Raw genomic sequence first — 22,937 nt, 5'->3', positions numbered from 1 at the left:
AAAAATATGCTACACATCTGAGATGGCATGAGGGTGAGTAAATGATGAGAGAATTATCATTTTTGGATGAACCGTCCCTTTAATTAATTTCAGAACATTTATTCAGTTCATCATGCTATAGTCTGCTTGAACTTCTATGATGTCTTTACAGTGTGAAGACTGCATAAGACAGAAATAAGCACAGAGGTTGAGTTGAGGACTTTAAATGCAGTCATACATCTAATGTTTACAAGTAGTGAAATATCTAACAGAATGTTTTTTGTCTATTGAAAGTAATGTTTGAAGAGAAACATCATAATTTTCTTTATTTCACCCCCCCCCCCACGCTCCACAGAGGCCTTTGTTGTCCTCATCTGACTTAACGGACAGAACCGCCCAGTCCGAGCCCTCTACATTCACAGACGAGACTGTCAATATAGAGTCAATCCCAGAACTTAGGCCTGAGAGAAACGCATTCGGAGAAGCACATGGTCTGGTAAGTGAGAGTAAATGAGAAACATCCCAATGTTAATTACAGACCTCAAAAAGTCAGTTTACCAGTAATCTGTGTTTGAATTATAGTGCATAACCCCAAATAAACAGCCACTCAAATGGTGAGTAATTAGGCAGATATGAATGGACGAAGCCTGGGCACAATGTAGGGAAAATTAAGCTCAGCTGGAGAAGAGAGATTGATGACTTAAGAGGTCAGGAAATTGAATAAATGGGAAAGAAGAGATTGCTACGACTTCTCATTTGTCCTCATAAAGCTGTTGCTGTATTTTTCTACATGGGGAGGGCCATGATAAATTGTCCTCATGGGAACTGTCTAACTTCAGAACAGTTCTATATAAACTGGAGTAGTGTTTGATAAAAACGCCATCTGGGAGAGTAAGATGGGGTGACCCAAGAGCTCACTGGTAGACCCCAAGAACAGCTCCAAAGTTTGCAAATCGCCTGGAAAGTCATTAGGCACCTTCATTGCTGTACACTTCCACTATCTACTATTAGATATTTACTGGGCTTTTGTTTTATGTCTATTAAGAGTTGATTGCCAAAGACAGCACCTTTGAAGCTTGCATTTATTATTGCATCTTATTTGGTAGACACCATGACATCCTGGAAAAAGATGTACAAGGAAATGTCAAAAAAATAAATATTGAGTCCATAAATATCTAGAGAAGATTGCCCTTCATAAAGAACTGTTACTAACTGTCTCACCCAATAGCTACAGCACTGCCTAAAGGGTAAGTGTCTGAAGATTATCTTGATGGTTATGTTCTGGGTTTTTAATGGTTAATTCATGTAGGATGTTCCTTCAACTCTTTGCTTCACATTATGCATGTATGAGAAGTGCTAATGTTGTTTATAACAGCTACCTTGTACTCTTTGTTTGTGTGATCGCATTTATAATGTATATGTGTGTGTGTTAAACTGGGATTTTTAGTAGTAATCTGGAGTGTTTTTATTGTATTGCTGAAGGTCTGTAATCCTCAGCATATTGGGCATTTTATGGCACCACAATGAGGATATTTGATAAGTAGAAAGTGCATAAATTTGAATAGAATCACTGCCAATCTAATCACTGATTAGACATGTTAATTGCTAATCTAATATACTCTTCATGTGGACATAATTTGCCCACAATCCTTTAGAATACTGAGACTAATATTCAATATTTACTGTTCTCCAAACTCATTTAAAATGATCTGATATATATATGATGATTTTATTATTTCCATCCATCTAAAAACCTATCTGCATTTAGATCATGGCTGATGTCACAAAACATAGCAAAATTATCATCACTGATCATCAGTACAGTCACAATATATTACGGCATTATGGATGCAAATCTCCAAAAATTGTGAATAAAAAAAAAAAAAGAAAAAGAAGAAAAGAAAAGAAAAGTGAAGCCCAGTTTTTGACAAGTTTGTTTGGCCAATTAAAGTCTGAATGTAACCTCTCTCACTACAGGGTAAGTGAGAAAACCATATCAATGTTATAGTATCACACTCCAAATGACAAACAAATAATAGTTTAATTATTTAGTGGTTAACAGCTTTTAGGTGAAAGATCATTGTGTTCATGTCAATGCAAATCTGTGTTAGACATCTTCCCTCTAGGTGGTGGCATTTTACAATGCACAATTCCAATAACATCCCATCAGAGATGCTGAAGAATACAACCCTACATCTGGATCAGAGCATGGCATAGAAATGTTCTTGGCAATGTTTTTCTATCTTCCATTTATTCTAACCCCACAAAGGTTAGACATATAATTATGATCTCTGTGCTGTAATTTGGTAAACCTTCTGAAGCTAAAAAGAGAAATCTGACATCATAAAGTAGATATAAACTTAAAGTGTAAAGTTATTTAATGTTTAATCTGGAATACTCATGGTTTCATAAAACTCTTGCAGACAGTGAATTTCATTGCATAGAAATCAATACATCAAACCAAGTGGCATCTGCAAACAAATGATAGATCTTTTCTTAGAACAATTTTTTTATTTTTTATTTTTATTATTATTATTATTATTATTATTATTACTTTTTACCAACTGGTCCCAAGATATTTTTTTGTGGATTTATGAAATTCCCTTCAAGTTAACCTAGTGTCCTAGCAGAGTAAATTGCAGATGTAGTTCAGCTCATTATCTATAGACATGTTCCACTAAGTTTGACAACCTGAAAGCATCCAAATACTTTTGTCCTAATGTTAAACACTATATCTATCAAATATAATTTAAAACCTAACAAACTACTTTTTGTTAAATGTTTTGACTGAAGAAAGTGCTTGTGCTAGCGTTCCTTAAAATAAATGCCACTTGGTTAGATATGTTGGTTAGAAAAATTAATGCATTTTATGCAGTATATGTCAAGCTTTTTGGGGGGCCATTGTATGTTCACATTTATAACGTCACATCCCATTGAATCTATAAGATGTAAAGACCATCTCTCATCATTCCTTGTGGTCTCAGCAGTTTGATTAATTAGGCAATGTGGATTTGTGGGTTCTAACACCCACCACAAATTGAAATTGTGCAGACTTCAGAGTCATAGTCCCACAGGAAAGTCATGGAACAGAGTCTTCATCTGTAATTGATGTCCCTGAGTTACCTCTGTTACCATGGCAACCATCACCACTAATCCTCCCTGTTTCAATGACCTTGTGGTCGCTCACCATTCCACTGCTTTGATTGTGAGCACTGGAGGTCTGTTTAAAAAAATGTGCTTTGAATCAACCTTACCTCATCAAGTTTATTTCTGGAGCAGATTGTCATTTCTAATTGATGGTTCACCAGTGCTTTCGTAAATCTGTTTCTTTTTTATGGCCTCTTTGTGTCAGTCAGCGGGGTTTAGTTTTCTGAATGTGTCTTCTATTGCTCGTCACGGTTCGGCAGTGATGGAGAAATCCACTATGTTTATGCTAAATCTAACATAGCCTCTAATTTGGTTTTAATACGGTTTTAATCTGATTTGATTAAAGTTTCCAAGCTTATGTCCTCTGTGTCTCTCTTATATCCCGGAAAGCTTGAAGGACATTCAAGTAAATACTGACATGCCTCATCAGTAGAAAAGATGTCTGAAATGTGGTCTTTTCAGATTTAAAGGTGAAGTGTGTAATTTTATATCCGTTTGAGAATCCAATGGCAGACAGGGGGAGTGTTTGGCAACCCTGTTTAAAAATTATTCCATTTGGGTGATGCTAGTGGTACCAGAATTACACACTTTAGGTGCGTCCCAAACCGCACACTTCTGCAGTATTCTACGCCATTTTGTAGTGCAAGTAGTGCAAGTACGATGATAACACTGAAAATGCAGCAAAAAGAAGTGTACTTTAAGTACCTGGATGATGCACTTTTTCAACTGTCAAAACGGAGTGTGGAATGTTGGACACTTCATGCACTCAGCGCACGCTAGGCTTACATAGCGAAAGGGGCGAAGTTACATGGCTGTGCTGCTGGTCTGACAAAACAGTTGTAAATAATGAAGAATGTAGCAGCTAGCGAAATTTCAGTGGATACCACACCTTACAAATGTGAGTTGAATGCTTTACCATCACCCCAAGCTGTGTCAGTATGTACATTGTTTAAAATACAAATGTTGAACTGAGGTTGGTTAACGTGCTAAAGCTAGTGGCAACACATCACGTGCGCTTGAAACGTCACTTCCGTCAGCTATTAAACGGAATGCTTCTGTGTAGTAAAAAAAAATGTTAAGTGTTCCATTTGGGACGATACTACACTTTGAAAATTCATACATTACATGGCTGAGTGCATAGTATATTTTGTAAGTGCATAGTGTATAGTGTCGTTTCAGACACAGCTTCTACCTTTTAATCCCAATAGGCACTGCCACCTTAAAAGCCCGCATATGTATTCCATTTTTTTAATTCAAGAAGAAGATACTACAAATTGCCCTTATCTCCTGTTTACACAATTCTTCACTAGACAGGCTTTTATGTCACCCTCAACCTACCCAATAACCCACTGACATACATAGCTGATGGAGGACTCTAAGTGGCTATTGCACTTTATATGGTACTATTCATTGCAATGGCTTAAAGTCTGAAGGCTTACTGAAGTTGGCTGTGGTGTGTGAAGCGTGGGCACAGCTTCTCTTTGGGTGTCTCTGGGAGGTTCTGTGTCTGGGAGGGCATTGGAGAGAGCTTGTACTGTCTGGGAACTTTAGCAAGGACACTGGGGCAGTTGTGCAGTGTGTATCTCCAGTAACCATGGTGTACTTTACCTGTATGGGATGTTACCTTGTACTAGAGCTGCTTTTGCTAGGATTGTATGTGGATGGCAAAAGGAAAGCCATGGTAGGAAATGCATACATGTCTTTGAGTACAGATATATTTTTTAGGAGTTTTTGACATTTTTAGAAAATAAATGATGCTTAATTTAATAGTTTTTATTACATAGCTGGACATCAGCTTAGTATGATAACTCATTGGTATATTGCATCCGGTCGTAGTATACTGTAGTGTATTTTATAGTCATTTTTTGTGTTCTTTTCTTTTATTCTTCTACATATTGTATGACCACGTTCTAATGTTTTTGTGTGCATAACACCTGCACTTTATAAGTGTTGCTATGGTAACAAAGAAATTCCTTTGGTGATTAGTATTTTCACATCTCTTATCTTAAACCAACATACAGGGAAATATTTTGAGTATTAAATCATTATTTCTTTGGTCTATTAAAATAGTACCTTTGTTTTTATGGAGTGGTTGGCATTTATTTTTAAGATTAAAAGTGTAATCATATTATACATGTCAGTGGTTTAGTTTGTGCCGTTTAAGCTTACACACTTTGTTTTCATAAAGGCTATCTCAGATCTCTGCTTGCATCCCTTGGTCCCATTACATAAATCAACAATGGAGACCTGGGGACTGCAGGTTGAATGGAGGTTAAGGAGATCGTAAGACGGCAATAAAAACACGTTAAGTGGACATTTATTGTTTTGGTCTAGTTAATCTGATTGGTTTGATGTGCTGAGGTCATTGGTAGTCTCCTGTACAGAGTTTTTCTTCTTTATCAACCGCACCCTGTATTTCTCTCTGATGTAACTGATTGTGATCTATTCTCTTTATGGTCCACAAGAATGTTCCTGGGTGATTTTCTTAATGGAGTGTCAGATTTGCCCAGTTGGGTCCCTCAACAAATGACCTGCAAGAATCTCCCTCATACCTGTGTCTTAACTATGATTTATGGTGCCTCTTCTCATTATTCAACCATGCAGAACACTGATAATATCCTGCCCAGCGCCTCAAGCTCCAAGCTCTGACACTGTGTTTTATCATTTTCCAGTCTATCTGAAACATTTGTTTATATCTCTGAATACCTCAAGACTGAGTTAGTTGTTAAGACCTTCTCACCAATGTGGTCCATGCATCATCTTCATATTGATGTCTCAGTCTCTCAGGTATAGATTTTTAACAGTACAGAATATTGGTGTTTTTTATTTTTCTATTGTAGAAATAATCCGTTTCATCAAATTGCTTATATGATATACTGATTAATTAATCAAATATATTAATATATTTGCTTAAAAAAGACCCCAAGTAAAGATAATTCAATTACATTATTATTATTATTATTATTATTATTATTATTACTATTATTATTATTTTGGCAGATGATTAAAGCATTGAATAGATATTAGAAAAATGCCTTTAGAGCGCAACGCATTATTTGTTTTATTTTCATTTCATTGAACATAAGCTATCACTGGCCTACAGTCCATTTTGCAATTGAGTTTGTCAGTTAGTCCGATGTACAGTAGATATAGGGACCATTAACATGGGACATTGTTGGTCTAATGTGCAGCTACCAACAGATTTCTGCTATTATGTCTCACTGTTTTGTAGCATCTTACGCAATGAACACCACATTTTTATGACTGCAAGTTAAAAGTAGTTCAGCTTAAAAACATATCTTGAGACCCCTGCATTCTGTTGCACTCCTTCTTGGACATGCATCCTGTGTTCCTTTACTTCATTCTCTTATGCCTGATCTCTGAAAGTGTGTTTTGGTGAGGTGTGTTGCCTGTAGCAGCAGATGGGGCTGGGCTGACCGTGGACTTGCAAAAACATGTTTTGCATTTAGGTGGTACTTAAAGCTTAAATGTTGTTACTATGTGAAGCATTTATATTAGTAGCTCACTTCCTTTCAAACAACCCAGTGTCTGATTTAGTGAACAAAGTGTAATTGTGTCTTGTAGTCTCTGGTGCTGCTCCAGCATCTCACAGGAGTTGTTCCAGTGGTCGGTACAGTTCCAGCCAAAGATGTAACCCGTAGCACTGAGGAGGGTAAAACAATTATTTGGGGAGCTGTGTCACCCTTGAGAGGATCAAGTGTCCCTCTCATCTGAGGCAGCCGCCTCACAGTGTTAAGTGCCTGACTGCTCTTTCTCTGTAGCTTTTTGTTACAGTATGAGAGGAGGACAGTGGGATGGAGTCTCTGGGTCTCAGAGCTCAAAATCATGTGTAGACCATTGGCCCTATTGTCAGTTATAATCTTTTCGCTTGGTGCAGTATTCACTTAAAGTGATTTCATGAAATCAAAATTTGAGTTTTGTGGATTTTAGTCCATGTCTATTAGCTTTGAAGCCATTTATGTGGTAGTGTACCTAACAGTTGACAAAATTAACTATTAGCAAATATGCACATTTCAAATTTACAGTCTTTCCTTTCTGGGACGACTGACCAAAAATATTGATGGCTCAACCTGCACTTCACAGCATTTTGTCCAGTCAAATGCTCTCTAGAATGAGCATGAATGTCCTTCCCAATAATACTGTCTGCATCTGAGTAGCAAGTAGCAAATCATGGTTCATGGCTGTGGTGTAGCTAAAACCTATTGGCTATTTTTTTAAGGGACTAGCCAATTCATATGTCCCGACCAAATTTCCTGTTTCAATAGAAAATACTGTGCTTGTCAAACCTTTTATGGGGTTTAACTTCTATGGGACCCCTTTTGGTGTCCATCTAGAACTTGATGTGTCCTGGTTTCTCATCCTGATCTAACAGCAGATTGCAGAATATGGGTGTTTTATTATTGTATTTTGTATGCCATGCAAAGATTTGCTCTCAATCTCTTGTATTTTTTTATTCTTTTCCAGAACTCCAGTGTCTCCTCTCAGAATGAAGATCTCCGTGTTGAATCTTATACTTACATAACTTCAAAGCATTCAGTTCATGGCTTTGTAGTGGTGGAAGAGTCTGACCTTCTCACATCTCCACTTATTAGCACACAGAGTAGGTATAAGGACACCAGTGACAGAAAGATCCAGTCCACCAGCTTTAAATCCTCAGAGGAGAACCTCACCTCTCAAAGCCTTCTGGAGCTGCTTCCTTTGAAGACCTCTAGGGACATCACTGATCTGGATTCTATGTTGAATGTGACGCGATCAACCGGTCAAAGGAATCTAGTCAAATCTACAGTGGATTCGGAACATGAGTTAAACCAGCTGACTGAAGAAGGTTATTTACTTACTTATGGGTTCTCCAGTGAATTAGTTAAACAAGCTTTGGTTGATGACCTCTCACAAAGCGGCTATGGAAGACCAAAAGTTATTGGACAAGCTGATTACAAGCACTCGAGCGCTGCAAGAGTTGCACGTAAACATGGTGATGTTGTAGTAGGCATGGATGGAAGGAGATACAGGCTCCTTGGTGGACCCGTGGGTCCTGTTGGAACTCCAGGGAAAAGAGTAAGTTGCTGCAACAAATATGATGATGAAATGAGGCAAAGCATGGGTTCTCAGGGTATCTGATGAAGTCATTTTCTAATGTTCCTGTAGCTCAGCAACTGACAGTGTCACGGGTTTGATTCCCAGGGAACACACATACTTATAAAATATATACTGTGAGTACACTATAAATTACTTTAGATTAAAGCAGCTGCCAAATGAGTAGATGTAAATGTACATTTCCTGAATTTAGCATGTGGCAAACAGGAAATTAAATCCCAAAGACCTCCCCCAACTGATATTTTTGAAAGAGAGCAGGTATACCCTAGTAGTGACGTCCCACAGTTAGAGACATGAAAAAGCAATAATGTTTCCATGGTCAACTGTCTTGGCATTGAAATGACAGCAGCCTACAAGTGGCTAGTCAGTTTTTCAAGAGGTTGGTGTGTCTGACAAATATTAAATATTTTAGGAGATTTACAGTAACTGTGATTTTTCCTGTGTCTGTTATAACTGAACACTTTGCTCACTTTTTAGTGCTTAGAATTTGTAACTAGCCAATTATGATCTAAAATCCCATGAAATTGCTAGTCTGAAAACCTCTTTGCATGTTTCTTAGACTATTCTTGATTGCATTATGTATCCAAACCTATTTCAGTGATATTTTGGAAAACTTTACTGCCAAAACCTAAATGTTGTATAATCTTTCTCTCTTTGAAAAGAGATTTTAGGAACACTCCTTTGATGCTTTAGTCACAGCAGATCTACAGTAGTAACATAACCATCTATTACATCTGTCCTTTTCTGAATTGCAGCCTTCTAATACTATGCTCTATTAAACTTTAAATTCTAAATGTGCACTTTGAATAAAGTTTGGTTTGGCAGCACTCTACAAATTGGAGTCACATTACATAATATACATAAGATTAAAAAGGCACAGGCCTATAAATATTAATTCGCTCATGAGACTCATGGATCTACAAAGTCTTTTGCTTCTGCTGTGGCTTGATTTCCTTGGATTTATTTGAACATGGAAACCAGTCTTCCATAAACATTGCTCTGATGGTTGATCAAATCTTTGATATTACCTCATCAGATCACAGTAACATTCTCACTCTTTGGTGAAATAGTTTGAACCTTGATAAATTACAAACTCAAAAAGTTCAGATGTAGAACCCTCAGTTTAATATTCTACAAGTGTTTCTCAATGAATGATCTGGCTGTTGTTGTTTGCACAGGGGTGCACAGGTAAAATGGGCTATATTGGATACAAAGGGCAGAAGGTAAGACAAAACACTTGTCTTTGCAATTCTTTAAATACAACAGTTCTATATTATCAACCTGATACACAGTATCTCAATGCAGTGTATAGGCAACAGGAGCTTGTTCTGTGAAGATGAAGGCATTCACTGTGATTTATATGTCTAAACAGGGTTCTCAAGGAGTCAGAGGAGCAGATGGCCGAAGAGGCATAACAGGACCCCCAGGCCCACCAGGACTCCCAACTCTTTACCTTTGGAGGAACACGGAAGAGGACTGGGCTGCATTCAGGGTATGCCTTCACACGCCATATTCTGTAGAATTGTCCTATTTAGTATTGGTTTTCATCTAGTTTTGCTTCTGGACCCAGAATTCACCTTGGACATCAAGTGACCCAACACAGTACCAAAATTGTTTTTCATATAAAATAATTTAAAAAAAATCAAACACTGAAATTTATCAATATCATTATTACCTGCATATGCCCAACAATATGCAAAACCATTAACATGACATATAGTAGACTATGCATGATTATATGAATTTGTTAACACTTTACAATAAGGATCAAATAGTTAGCTTGAACAATGAACAGTACTTTTACAGCATTTAAAGGAATATTCCGGGTTCAATACAAGTTAAGCTCAATCGACAGCATTTGTGACTATGTTGATTACAACAAAAAATTATTTTGACTTGTCCTTCCTTCTCTTTAAAAAAAGCAAATTCGAAGTTATAGTGAGGCACTCACTATATTTTGGAGGCTTTAAACGCAGAAACGAGAAGCTTATAATTTTATAAAACCACTTAAATGAAATCTTCTGTTAAAACTCATGTATTCTTTGAGCTGTAATGTTGTTTAAATCCAAATTTTTACAGTAATTTTATGGTTTTAGGGTTTGTTGACATTACAACGTCATGGCAACAAAGTTGTAAAATTGGCTATAAATTTACACAGAAATTGTTAGTAAGTGATTTTATCACACTTAAATCATGTTAACACATATTTTTTTACATCTTGTGGCTATACTTTTAAAACAATGAGTTTTTTTTTTTTTTTTTTTTTTTCACCCAATTTGGAATGCCCATTTCCCAATGCGCTTTTAAGTCCTTGTGGTCACGTAGTGATTTGCCTCAATCTGGGTGGTGGAGGATGAATCCAAGCTGCCTCCGTGTCTGAGACTGTCAACTAACGAACTCCAGGGGTGGTAGCCAGTGCCATTGAAACAATGAGTATTTTAGCATTTACGGATTGGCCCCATTCACTTCCATTGTAAGTGCCTCACTGTAACCCAGATTTTTGCTTTTTTTTTAAGGAGGGGCAACTCAAAATATATATATATACATTTTTTTTTTTTTTTTTGGTAATCAATATTATGCCACAAATGCTGTTGATTGAGCTTAACTTGTATTGAACCCAGAATGCCCCCCATTTTTGGGTCACGACCCACCAGTTGAGAGCCACTGCTTTATAGTATTGTGATGGTAGCTAATGCATTAGGTTTTGTAGTCCGACCAGCCATGAAAATGTTAGATCTATGATCTTGAAGGATAAAAATAAATCAATTTACCAGTTGTACACTATGCAATGAGCCACCACCCTGTCTTTGCAAGCTGTACGATGACCTACTGTAGTCATGTCTGTGTCCCTGCCAGGCACTGTGCTCTCTCTATTTGTGAGTCTCTATTTCTGTGCATATATTTAAGTGTAATTCTAAGACCACAGGTCTGACCTCCCAGTAGATTCTCATAATCCAAAACTGTTGTGAACATCAACTTGTGCTTGTGCAGCAGACTCTCGGCATTAGTTAATGGTTATTTGAGGAGCGTGTCCAATAATTTTTTGTCATCATCTGGCAGAATGCTCTGCTGTGATGGATGAGTTTAGTCCTCCAGAGACTAGTCATGTTCAGTATGTAGATCCATGTGTGGTGGGTAAGGGACTAATAGAGGGGATTTACAGTGGCCTAAAAAGTGTTTGGACACTTTTCATAGCCATTTTAAATGGTTGTCAACCAACTGGTTTCAAGGTCATTTTAAAAGTGGATGTATGAAGTTCCCCTTAAGTTCACACAGGTGTCCTAGTGTAGCGATGTTGGCAACAGGCAGACAAAGAGACGATGGTGTGAAGATGAACCCAAGTGCAGTTTATTTTACAAACGTGTAATTCAAAAACCTAAAAACTAAAAACGTGAACTAGACTTGACAAAAACTAGACATGACATGACTATAGACTTAACTTAAACATGGCTATGGCTAGAACAAAACAACAAGTAAACAAGACAACCAATCACAAGACTAAACTAATAAACAAGATAACAAGACTAAATCAACTTAAACCAATAAAAAGACAAGACTAATAACAAAGTAATCAAAAAAGAACCAATAAAGACAAGACACATGAACAGGGGAAACACATGACAAGATCACATGAGGGAACAGGAAATCACATGACATGAACAGGAACTAAACTTGAAAATAAATGACATGAAAAACATGAACCAAAACACATAAACTTGACACCTAGCAGAGTAGCCACTGGTGTAGTTCATCACATTAACTTAAAACATGTTCCACAAAGTTTGACAACCAGAAAGTGTTTAATTAAATACTTAATTTTCAACAATATAACTATTGTTTTGAAACCTAATAAGTTTATTTTTGTGAAATGTTTTGCTTGAAAGGTGCTGCATTTCTTTAAAATGTATGCCATTTGTTTGATATTTTAAAATACTATTTATATAGTACAAAGGCATTCATACATTTATTAAATGTGGCTTGAGTAAATTTTGGGGTCATGTGTATATTTTTACACCATTATATTTGCTGTGTTGCTGCACTGGATTCAGGTTTCACCGTTTAAAATGCCTTCACTTGAGTGATGGTTAGATTTTATTAGATTATTTATAAAAAAATCAATGTGAATTCTTTAGCATTAAAAGTTTGTTGTGTAATCTAAGTGCTTCAATATGAAAGATCAGATTTTGTGAGGTGTAATGTATGTTTTGTCAGAATGACTCATATTTTTGGCAAAAATATTTAGCTGAATTTTCAATATCAATCTTCACAACATGCAGTCATGATTATATAATACAAGGATTTAAGATGTGTGCCCTTGTCTTTTTCTGAATTTTATCATGCATTATATTACGTGGTCGCACTGTCCACAGTGTCCAATGGAATTTTTTCGAAGTTATTACTGAATTTAAAGGTGAAGTGCTTAATTGTGCTCAAATAATATAATGTACAGATTTAGCTGTTTCGGATGGAAATTGGTACTTTAATTCACCAAAGTGGCATTCAACTGATCACAAAGTATAGTCAGGACATTACTGATGTAAAAGCAGCACCATCACTACTTGAAAAAAGTCATTTTTGGTCAAATCTAGACAGGCCCCATTTCCAGCAGCCATCACTCCAACACCTTATTCTTGAGTAATCATGCTAAATTGCTAATTTGGTACTAGAAAATCACTTGCCATTATATCAAACACTGCTGAAAGCTATTTGGACCGTTAAATGAAGCTTAACATTGTCTTTGGGTTTGTTTTTGAGTTGCCACAGTATGCAATAGACTGGCATGTTCTTAAGGTCAATATTTGGTCAAAAATTGCAAAAAAGAAACAGCTTTCTCTAGAAACTTGTCAGTCAATCATTGTTTTGAGGAATGAAGGCAATATAATGCTTGAAATTGCCAAAAAACTGAAGATTTCATACAAAGGTGTACACTACAGTCTTCAAAGACAAAGGACAACTGGCTCTAACAAGGACAGAAAGAGATGTAGAAGGCCAGATATACAAATAAACAAGAGGATAAGTACATCAGAGTCTCTAGTTTGAGAAATAGATGCCTCACATGTCCTCAACTGACAGTTTCATTGAATTCTACCTGCTCAACACCAGTTTCATGTACAACAGTAAAGAAAAGACTCAGGGGTACAAGCCTTGTGGGAAGAATTGCAAGGAAAAAGCCACTTTTGAAACAGAAAAAAAAGAGAAAAGTTTAGAGTGGGCAAAGAAACACAGACATTGGACAGCAGATAATTGGAAAAGAGTGTTATGGATCTTAACCCCATTGAGCTTTTGTGGGATCAGCTAGACTGTAAGGTGTGTGAGAAGTGCCTGGCAAGACAGCCACATCTATGGCAAGTGCTACAGGAAGTATGGGGTGAAATGTCACCTGAGTATCTGGACAAACTGACAGCTAGAATGCCAAGGATCTGCAAAGCTTTCATTGATGCACATTGAGAATTTTTTAATGAGAACTCTTTGAAGTAGTTTAAGAATTTATGAGCATTTGATTTCAAAATGGAATATAATTTTTCATGTTATTAATGTCCTGACTATACACTGTGATCAGTTGAATGCCCCTTTGGTGAATAAAAGTACCAATTTCTTTCCATAAGAGCAAAATCTGTACATTATTCCAAACTTTTGTCCGCCAGTGTGTGTGTGTGTGTGTGTGTGTGTGTGTGTGTGTGTGTGTGTGTGTGTGTGATATATATATATATATATATATATATATATATATATATATATATCTTCCCTGAGGTCCACTGATAATGTAAGTAAAGTTTTTTTAGAACCAAAAAATAATTTTATAATATACAGTCTGATCCTTTTTTCACCCTGTCTCTGGCCCTCTGTCTGAAACACAGGGTTTTGGCCTCAGCATCTCCTTTAAACTTCAATGTAAACACCCACTGTTTTGATTGGCTAACATTGTGCAGCCCCTCGAATGCAGCCGTATTTGAAACTCAATTGGAAGAGAATGAACCAGGTCCACAACATTATAAAACTAAATTTCACATTGCATCTGAATATATTAAACCGTTCACTCAAGCACAGCAGCACCATAAACTATCAAACAGTCATGACAATTGAAACAGTCACGAATGAAACTGGTTACTTGTAGTTTTGCAGTCAGGTCCAATAATGTTTTTAACTGTCCCAAGAACAGTTCCTTTGCAAAGCTTGAATCATATTATGACTGGTTCACAAGAAATCCACGCTTATATAAGCTGAAAAACACACAATCCATGCTGAAATACGCTGAAGACACTAGAACCTGACCGATATGGGATTTTTGAGACTGATTACCGATATGGTGGCCGATATATAAAATTTTTGAGCTGGAATGAAAACAGACCTTTTCTGTGTGGATTTTTCACCGATTTTGCACCGATATGACTATGCAAAGGTACTCAGAAGGCTGCTTTCTTAAATATTTTTATCAAAGAATATTTGACATTATTATTATTCATTGTCAACAAATTCTAGAAATTAACACTGAGAAAATAAAGAATAAAAAAAAATACAATAAATAGCTTAATAAACATCAGTACTGTATGTTTAGTATAAGTCAATTGCTGACCATTTAAATAAAGAATAAATAAAAATACAATAAATAGCTAAATGAACATCAGTACTGTTTAGTATCAGTCAAATGCTGACCATTAAAATAAAGAATAAATAAAAATAAAATAAATAGATAAATAAACATCAGTATTACTGTTTAGTATCAGTCAAATGCTGACCATTTAAATAAAGAATAAATAAAAAATAAAATAAATAGCTAAATAAACATCAGTATTACTGTTTAGTATCAGTTAAATGCTGACTATATTGTCAAGCTAAAGTCAAGATAAACAGCGGCACCAGTGTTACACCTTATTCTGACATACAAGTTCAGGGGAAACTTTCAACGGTGGAAAACCAGACTTCTAAATATTACATTTTATAAATGCAATAACTGGAATTGTTCGGTTGAAGGGGGTACCAAACTGTGAATCCTGAACAAAACAGTTTGGTGAATACATGTTTACTCATTAGCTTCCACTCAGCTGACAACAATGAAAGTAGTTAGCTAGTTAGCTATAAGCTCGTTGTTATGGAGAGTAAAAGATGGATGTTGTATATTTTACTTTCCAGCATTGTGTCTCACCAACTAGGTAACAACATAGCATGAAATCAACATTCATCAGACACAATCCACCACCGCACCGTTGTCTGCTGAGCTGCAAAAAGATGCTCTGATGTTTACCTTTCAATCTGCTACATCACTTACTGCACTGACAAACTATAGCTGGCTAACAGCAAACAGACATGAGTGACATGGTTGTCAGGGACAAGGTTAATGTTATATTAGTTATATTGAAAAGGGAAAATGGTGGGGTCAATGTTTATTAAGTTTCCAGTATGTATTTCACAAATTAGTTAACTTACCGAGACACCACTGAACTCCGCTCTGTCTGCAGAGCCACCGTCAGTTCAGAGTCAGCTCTGTAAACAATGGAGTTGGAGCGCGCTCTGCTGGACAAACTACGCTATGACACCAATTCTAAAGCATTGTTTTCTGCATTATATTTTCTGAAAAAAATGTTCATATCGGTAAAATATACGCAGATACCGATATATCGGTGAAAGGCTAATATCTGCCGATAATATCGGCCGACCAATATATCGGTCGGGCACTAGAAGACACATCCACATTACGCACACAGATCCAGTATCATCCTGCACTGATGTGCACATCACCAGAAACACATCAAAACAGCCAAAGACGTCCATCAAGTGCATGTTTACATACACCAACAATTAAAAATAGCGCAGCTTGGCGCAAGCACTTATCCAGGATGCATTTGTGCTCTAAAAAGCAAGAGCAGCTCAGCTGAATGAAACCAAATGGGTACTCCTTTTCAGAGTTGTAATTTGACACTGCATCTTTTAAAAGAGCTGCGAGATACATGAAAAAGGTAAAATATGTCTGTCCATTGCATGTTTATATACAAAATTATTTCAAAATAGTCCAGATGGCTCCCCTTTGGTGTTCAAGAATAGTTAGTAGGCCAGAGCTGGCCTGTCTGTCGTGCTCTCCCTCTTTTTACGAACTGAGTGTCAGTGGGTGGGGCCAAGGGTGCAGTGATGTAAAAGTAGGCATTGATATTGTTGCTGTAGAGGCGGTCATGAGGTAATGAGCCACCTTGTGACGTAGGGAAGTCGCAGAAGTAGTGAACGAGGTGTTTTTGCAGCTTGGTTTCAATAAATGCTTTTATTGACTTTCTGTTTTGTTGGCCAATGGAAGACAAGGGTATTGTTTGAAAACTGGCATTATTTTGTCAATTTAGTTTGGTGACGTTAGTGGCACGGAAATTACAAACTTCACCTGTAAGGTTTCCTCTGGTCACCTCTTGACTTTGCACTGTGATCTATTTCAAAGCTAGTTTGTATAATTTGTCCTTTGTGCATATGGAACCTGATTAGATGGGAATGATTGAATGGGATCTCAAAGGACTTCTGAGCATTCAGAAGTAATTAGGTAAAATTTTGTCATTGAGGTACATTAAACTGAAGCCTTAGCACTGCTACATGCAATGCTTGTTTGTTCTGATGCTCTGCTGTGCATTCTGTATAATAGTTACAGTGTTGTTAGGAGGTTTTGACAGATGTTCTCTCTCACCCCCTTTGGTTCATTGGGACTTGCGAAAGGCAACTGTATGAGGAGGTCCGATTCCTCTTAAACTCGCCTTCATTGGATCAGCGGAACCCCTGCCCTGGAGCATGTGCCAAGACAAATATTGTATAAGGCAGAGGCAGCCTGGGTGATTTAATAAAAGGGCAACACAGAGTATGTGTCTCTGTGTGGGTTCGAGGACTGGGCTTTTCCAGCCCACACAGCAGAGACGGCTTACACTGTCCCTTAGTCCTTAACCTCTATTTGAACAGGAGAGCTGCCTCTCAACACTCCCTGGTTTGTGTTTCTCATTGAGATGGATTGAAACACACAGACAGTAAGTGTTACAAGAGCTTAGATTGAGGATCTGTTGAGCAGATTTCATCCCCATTAATGCTGGTCAGGCATTTCTCTCTTGTTGATATCATGAACTCACTCTATGTCATTCAAATAATGTCACGCAAGGCTCTCTTTATCTGTTTGTTTTGTAGAGAACATCTTATTATCAGCTGCTGGCAGCAGGATGGCCTGTAAGTATTCACACTTGGATTTAACTGAGATGCATCAATAGAATATTAAAAGTGCACTCAGTAAAATGGTTGTACCCCTAAGAAATGTATATTACTTTTGAAAAACATGTTAAAAATGATGTACACTCACTTGAGATGAAGAATCCTCAGTGGCATGGATGACTATTGACTACTGCTGTTGCGTAATGCTGCATCCACGGCACTAAGTGTCAGTAAAAGTCAGAGACGACAGCAACAGCAACAAAGGCAGCAACAAAAGCGCAACATACAGTACATAAATAAATTACTGAGTGCACCTTTAACCTTCCTATACGTTTGATCTTTTTAACTGAAATCCCTTTTTCCGATGTAATAAAAATGGTTTTCTTCATCTCATCCGAGCATAAAAAGACTTGGTGACTTTTAACTGGCAATTCAGAACAGTAAAAAAAAAAAACTAAACTTTGACAAATAATAGTTTGATAATGTCTAGGTGGTTGCATAGAACACTGCAGCCATCTTCTGGGTATTATTGACATAACATGATTTTCAAGTTATGTTACTTTTCTTTTTTCACCAAATGGCAGCAGTCTGCACCCAATACATGACACATTCTCTTAATTTCTTAATTTTTTTAAATTATAGGAGTGTAGGTTTTTAGTGAAGTTATGTTACATAAATGTGCTTATTTGCATATGCAAATGAATGGTGATATCGAGAAATTTACAACAAGGTCTAAAAAAAACATTAAATCCCAAAATAAGTGCATAATTTGATTGTTTTTACTTCAGGGGCAAATAAATGTTTTTTTTTTTTTTTTTAAGTAACACTTGTACTGTTTCAAAAATGACCACGGACAGTAAAGTAAGAGGCCCTTCTTTAACAGAATAGGATGGTTAAAGAAAATGTTCTCTCTTACTAAACCATTTCCTTCTGATGTTCCATAGAGAGTAATAGGCCTCCCTGGACCAGTGGGTGAGTTGGGGAGACCTGGGCTACCTGTGAGTACACACAGATCACACACAGAATACCATCAATACAGACTGAAGTGTTATGGTAGTGCACATCATCACTTCCCTGTTTTAATAGTGTTAAATATGTGCAATCTTTGAAGGGGTTACCCGGAGATCCAGGTCAGACAGGACCACCAGGTCACAGAGGCGATATGGTAAGTTCCAAATGGTATCTTAATATATTTGGATTTCAACTTCTCTGTTTGCACATATATTCAGAATAGCAAATGTGAGAAATGACATGTTATTCCAACACGGATGATTTCATTTAAACATGAAACGTTGTTTGGAACCCATTTTGCTTCCATAATCTGACATATTCCTAAGTGAATCAGAATATTAAGTGAGAAAACATAACTTGATTTTATCTATCGGTGGCATTGCCACCAGTGGCATTGCCAGGATGAGATGCTTCAATTTGGCAGGGCAGACAAACTTATGCCCACCCTAGCCTACCCATAGACACACCCCTGCATCAGGAATTGATTGGATTGTGATAAGTGGCCCTTAAATACCAGAATGGAGCCAGGTTGTTGGGGACGAGGAGCTGAAAAAGAGTCATTCTATAAGTAAAATTATTTCAAAAGTAGACCAAGTTATTGCATTATGCTGAAAGATTCAGATTTTTTTAATTATTTTTTTTATTTGGAATAAAATGCACCAATCAATTGTGCACAATCATACCAAGAATGTGCATAAACTAAGTAGGGTCAGTTTTGATTTCATGTTAACTTAAAAATCCTGTTGATTGATATGTTTTGAAAGTTGCAATGCTCAGATCACTTCAGTGGCCTTATGCAAAGCACCTACTCTTTATGAATAAGTTATAACCAAGCACTTTATAATAGGGTGGCATGGGACCAAAGGGAGTCAGAGGCCGGGCAGGGACTCAAGGAAGTGATGGAGAGAACGGGCTGGATGGGGTGACAGGACCTCCAGGGGTACCTGGGCTGCAGGTGAGACTGAGCTTTACTGATGGCATTTGATAGCTTCAATAGCGATTGTAGTAAAAGTTTAAAGGAATGGTACAACCAAAAAATTATATTTCTGTCATCATTCACTCACCCTTGTATTGTTATACCCTCACACCTAATATGTCTCTCAGATAGTTTCATGTAAAGCTGTGAAATCATGCTGTGTGACATATGCACTTAAATTGCTGTGTGTTGCTGGTTATGGCTCAAGGGTCCTCCTGGCTACAAAGGTGATACAGCGCCCCCTGGAGACAAAGGAGATGAGGTAGAACTTGAAAATACATAATATTCCGTATACACATGCTAGCAACTGTCATACAATAATTTCACCCTGCATAAGTGCATAAAGCTGTCTTTCTCTTTCCATGAGCAGGGTTTTCCTGGTGCACCTGGCCCCCGTGGAGATAGAGGACATGCTGGCCAAAAAGTAAGGGAGGTCTCCACCTTATATATTTATAGTGTAGTTTGCAGAAGGTTGTTGGTTCGATCCCCACAGCCACCACCATTGTGTCCTTGAGCAAGGCACTTAACTCCAGGTTGCTCCAGGGGGATTGTCCCTGTACTAAGGGCTCTGTAAGTCGCTTTGGATAAAAGCGTCTGCCAAATGCATAAATGTAAATGTAAATAGTGTATTTTATTGTGTCTGCATATTTACAGCAATTGAACACTTATACTCCCCCAAGTGGATCAGGAGGGAACACTAGCACATTTACACTCAACACAGAAAACAGATGCACAGATTTTCAGTTAAAGTATATTTAGTAATGTTACACATCAAATGTAGACCTATTTTGACAAAATAGTGATTGTTACTGTTATTTTGAGTGTTGAAATTTCTGAATATTTATAGGGCTCTAAAGGAGAGATGGGATTCAGCGGCTCTGCGGGTCCTTCAGTGAGTAAATCATATACTTACAGTACACAATATTTGGCTTTGTGTTCCAATAAAGAATTTATACATTTAAAACATTCAAACTAATTTATATAAACAACAAAGTTGTTATTATTCATGATATTCTTTTGTGTATATATATATATATATATATATATATATATATATATATATATAGGGACCTGTTGGTTTACAAGGTGTTGAAGGGATTCCTGGCCCACCTGGCCCTAAGGTGAGTTAATTATATATTTGTTTTGTTATTAATAATCATGAATAATTATGCTTCAAATAATAATGACCAGCATAGCTGATTACCAGCATATATTGCTGATGTCCCCACTAGGCTTAACCAGCCAGACTTCTTGGCACAATCAGCTTCAGCATGTCGGTTTAGCTGCTTTTTTTTTTTTTTTTGTTTTTTTTTGGCTGGTGAACAGCAAGACTATGCTGGTTAACCAACTAGAGCAGCATAAACCAGCCTGGCCCAGCATGGAAATTTGTGCTGGTCTAAACTGGTCTTCATAATGTATTTGTTTTACATTCATCTTGATGTTGTAAATTGTTTTGTTTTTTCTCAGGGGAATCCAGGACATAATGGAAAACTTGGTCCTCCAGGGTCAGTGGTGAGGATAAATAATCAGTTGAACCTTGTGCAACATACTGTATATAGAACAAAATACGAATGCCAGATAATGACGCTGAGTTAAGTTGTATGTGTGTGTTGCCAGGGAGCGCCTGGTGCTACAGGATTGGTTGGTCCACAAGGGGTTAACGGCTCAGAAGTAAGTGATTTTAAGTGATCTTTCCTGAAAATACCTTCCTTGCACAAATTATAAAAATAAAATCAATGTTGTCAGTCTACACCACCGACCAGGAGAAAATCACATTTTACTGTGAGTAGAAGTGGACTGACTGAATATCGTAGACCTAAACACTTCTACTGTTACAGGGGGATAATGGACCTGCTGGCCCTGTTGGGCGGAAAGGCCCTCAGGTATACTTACCATCAGGGTTGGGAGGGTTACTTTTAAAATGTATTCCACTACAGATTACATAATACCTGCTGAAAAATGTAGTTTGTAACGTATTCCGTTAGATTACTCCAGGTCAGTAACGTAGTCTAAATACTTTGGATTACTACTCCAGCACTGGCAGATTAATTTACTTGTTTTGACTATAAATAAGTTAATAACAAGTAAAAATACAAATATACCAGTACAATAAGACACTATATTAATTATCTGAAAAAAGCCTAAATATCTTATGCATTGTTGCTTCTAAAACAAAATTTAAACAAAAATGTATCTTGTTTTAAGGATTTTCAGATATGTTTACTGGAAAACAATACAAAAATGATCATCAAGAATAAGATTTTTGCTGTACATAATTGCCCTAATATCAAACGTTTTACTTGTCGTGCCTGGTAACAGGTGCATGTAAAAGGGCTAGAAATAGCATTTTAGCTTAGCATAAAGCTAACTGTTCACATGACAATTTACACAAGGTTAACTACTTCTGCTGCTCCAAACTTGCATCAAAAACCCAGAGAGTGTACACAATGACATCATCTTCTGATCTCATCATTTATATGGATAAATGTTTTCCAACTGAATAGACTAAATACTACGTCAAATGAATAACAATAAAATGCAAAGTAATCTCTTCAGCAATCAAAATTCACTTTGAATGTAGCTGTATTCTGATTACCAACTATTTAAATTGTAACTGTAGTGGAATATAGTTACTAATATTTTATATTTTAAATACGTAATTCTTTTACATGTATAATGTTACTCCCCAAACATGCTTGCAATCTACTTTATCATTACTTCATGATGCATTTTCATACAGAATGCTCAGAGGCTATAATAAAGTGAAACTTGTCTTGACCTTCTCTTAGGGCCCTAGAGGGTTAGAAGGAGATAGAGGCCCACCTGGTCACCCAGGCCCTCAGGTACATTTCATCTGTGGGTTATTCAATATGTATGTCAGTGTAGACTAGCAATGCATGTGTTATGCATTGTATTACTATACTGTATGCTACTTGCAAACTAAAGCAGTTAAGTAGGCCTATGTAAGTGGTCCTGATAAAGAAACAGATACTAAATATGGGTCTGTCTACTAAAAATCCATCAAGGATAGTGTTGTTCATGAATGCTCTATCCGCAGGGGCTTCCAGGTCAGGATGGTCCACAGGGCCTAAAAGGTGGCATTGTAAGTTTGAAATGTCAGTCTGATCGTCATTCTTTCTTTGTACATGTGAAATAAATTCCATGTAACAATGAACTGGAAACTGTTCAAATATGAGCAGATATGATAGGTGGAATAGGTACTCATCATGAGAGGTTCAATTAATGTGTGTTTAGGAAGTTGATGCTATAGATGTTTTTGTTTGTGCATAGGGACCAGAGGGTCCAACTGGAAACAGAGGACTACAAGGCATCGAAGGGCCCATGGTAAGTAAGCTAGTTAAAAATGCCTATTCAGTCACTGATAATGCACTACATGGGCAAAATACAATAACTACTTATTTCGCTATTTTAGAGTAATGCAATTAATGACTTCAAAGTTTTTTGATTGTCCAGACCAAGGTGTTGTACATGCACACATGGCAATACACTGATTATGACCATTTAGTTTGTGAATCTGAGCATA

Source organism: Myxocyprinus asiaticus, chromosome 3, assembly GCF_019703515.2.
Source record: "Myxocyprinus asiaticus isolate MX2 ecotype Aquarium Trade chromosome 3, UBuf_Myxa_2, whole genome shotgun sequence".
Taxonomy (NCBI): domain Eukaryota; kingdom Metazoa; phylum Chordata; class Actinopteri; order Cypriniformes; family Catostomidae; genus Myxocyprinus; species Myxocyprinus asiaticus.
Note: the sequence above shows the minus strand (reverse complement) of the source record.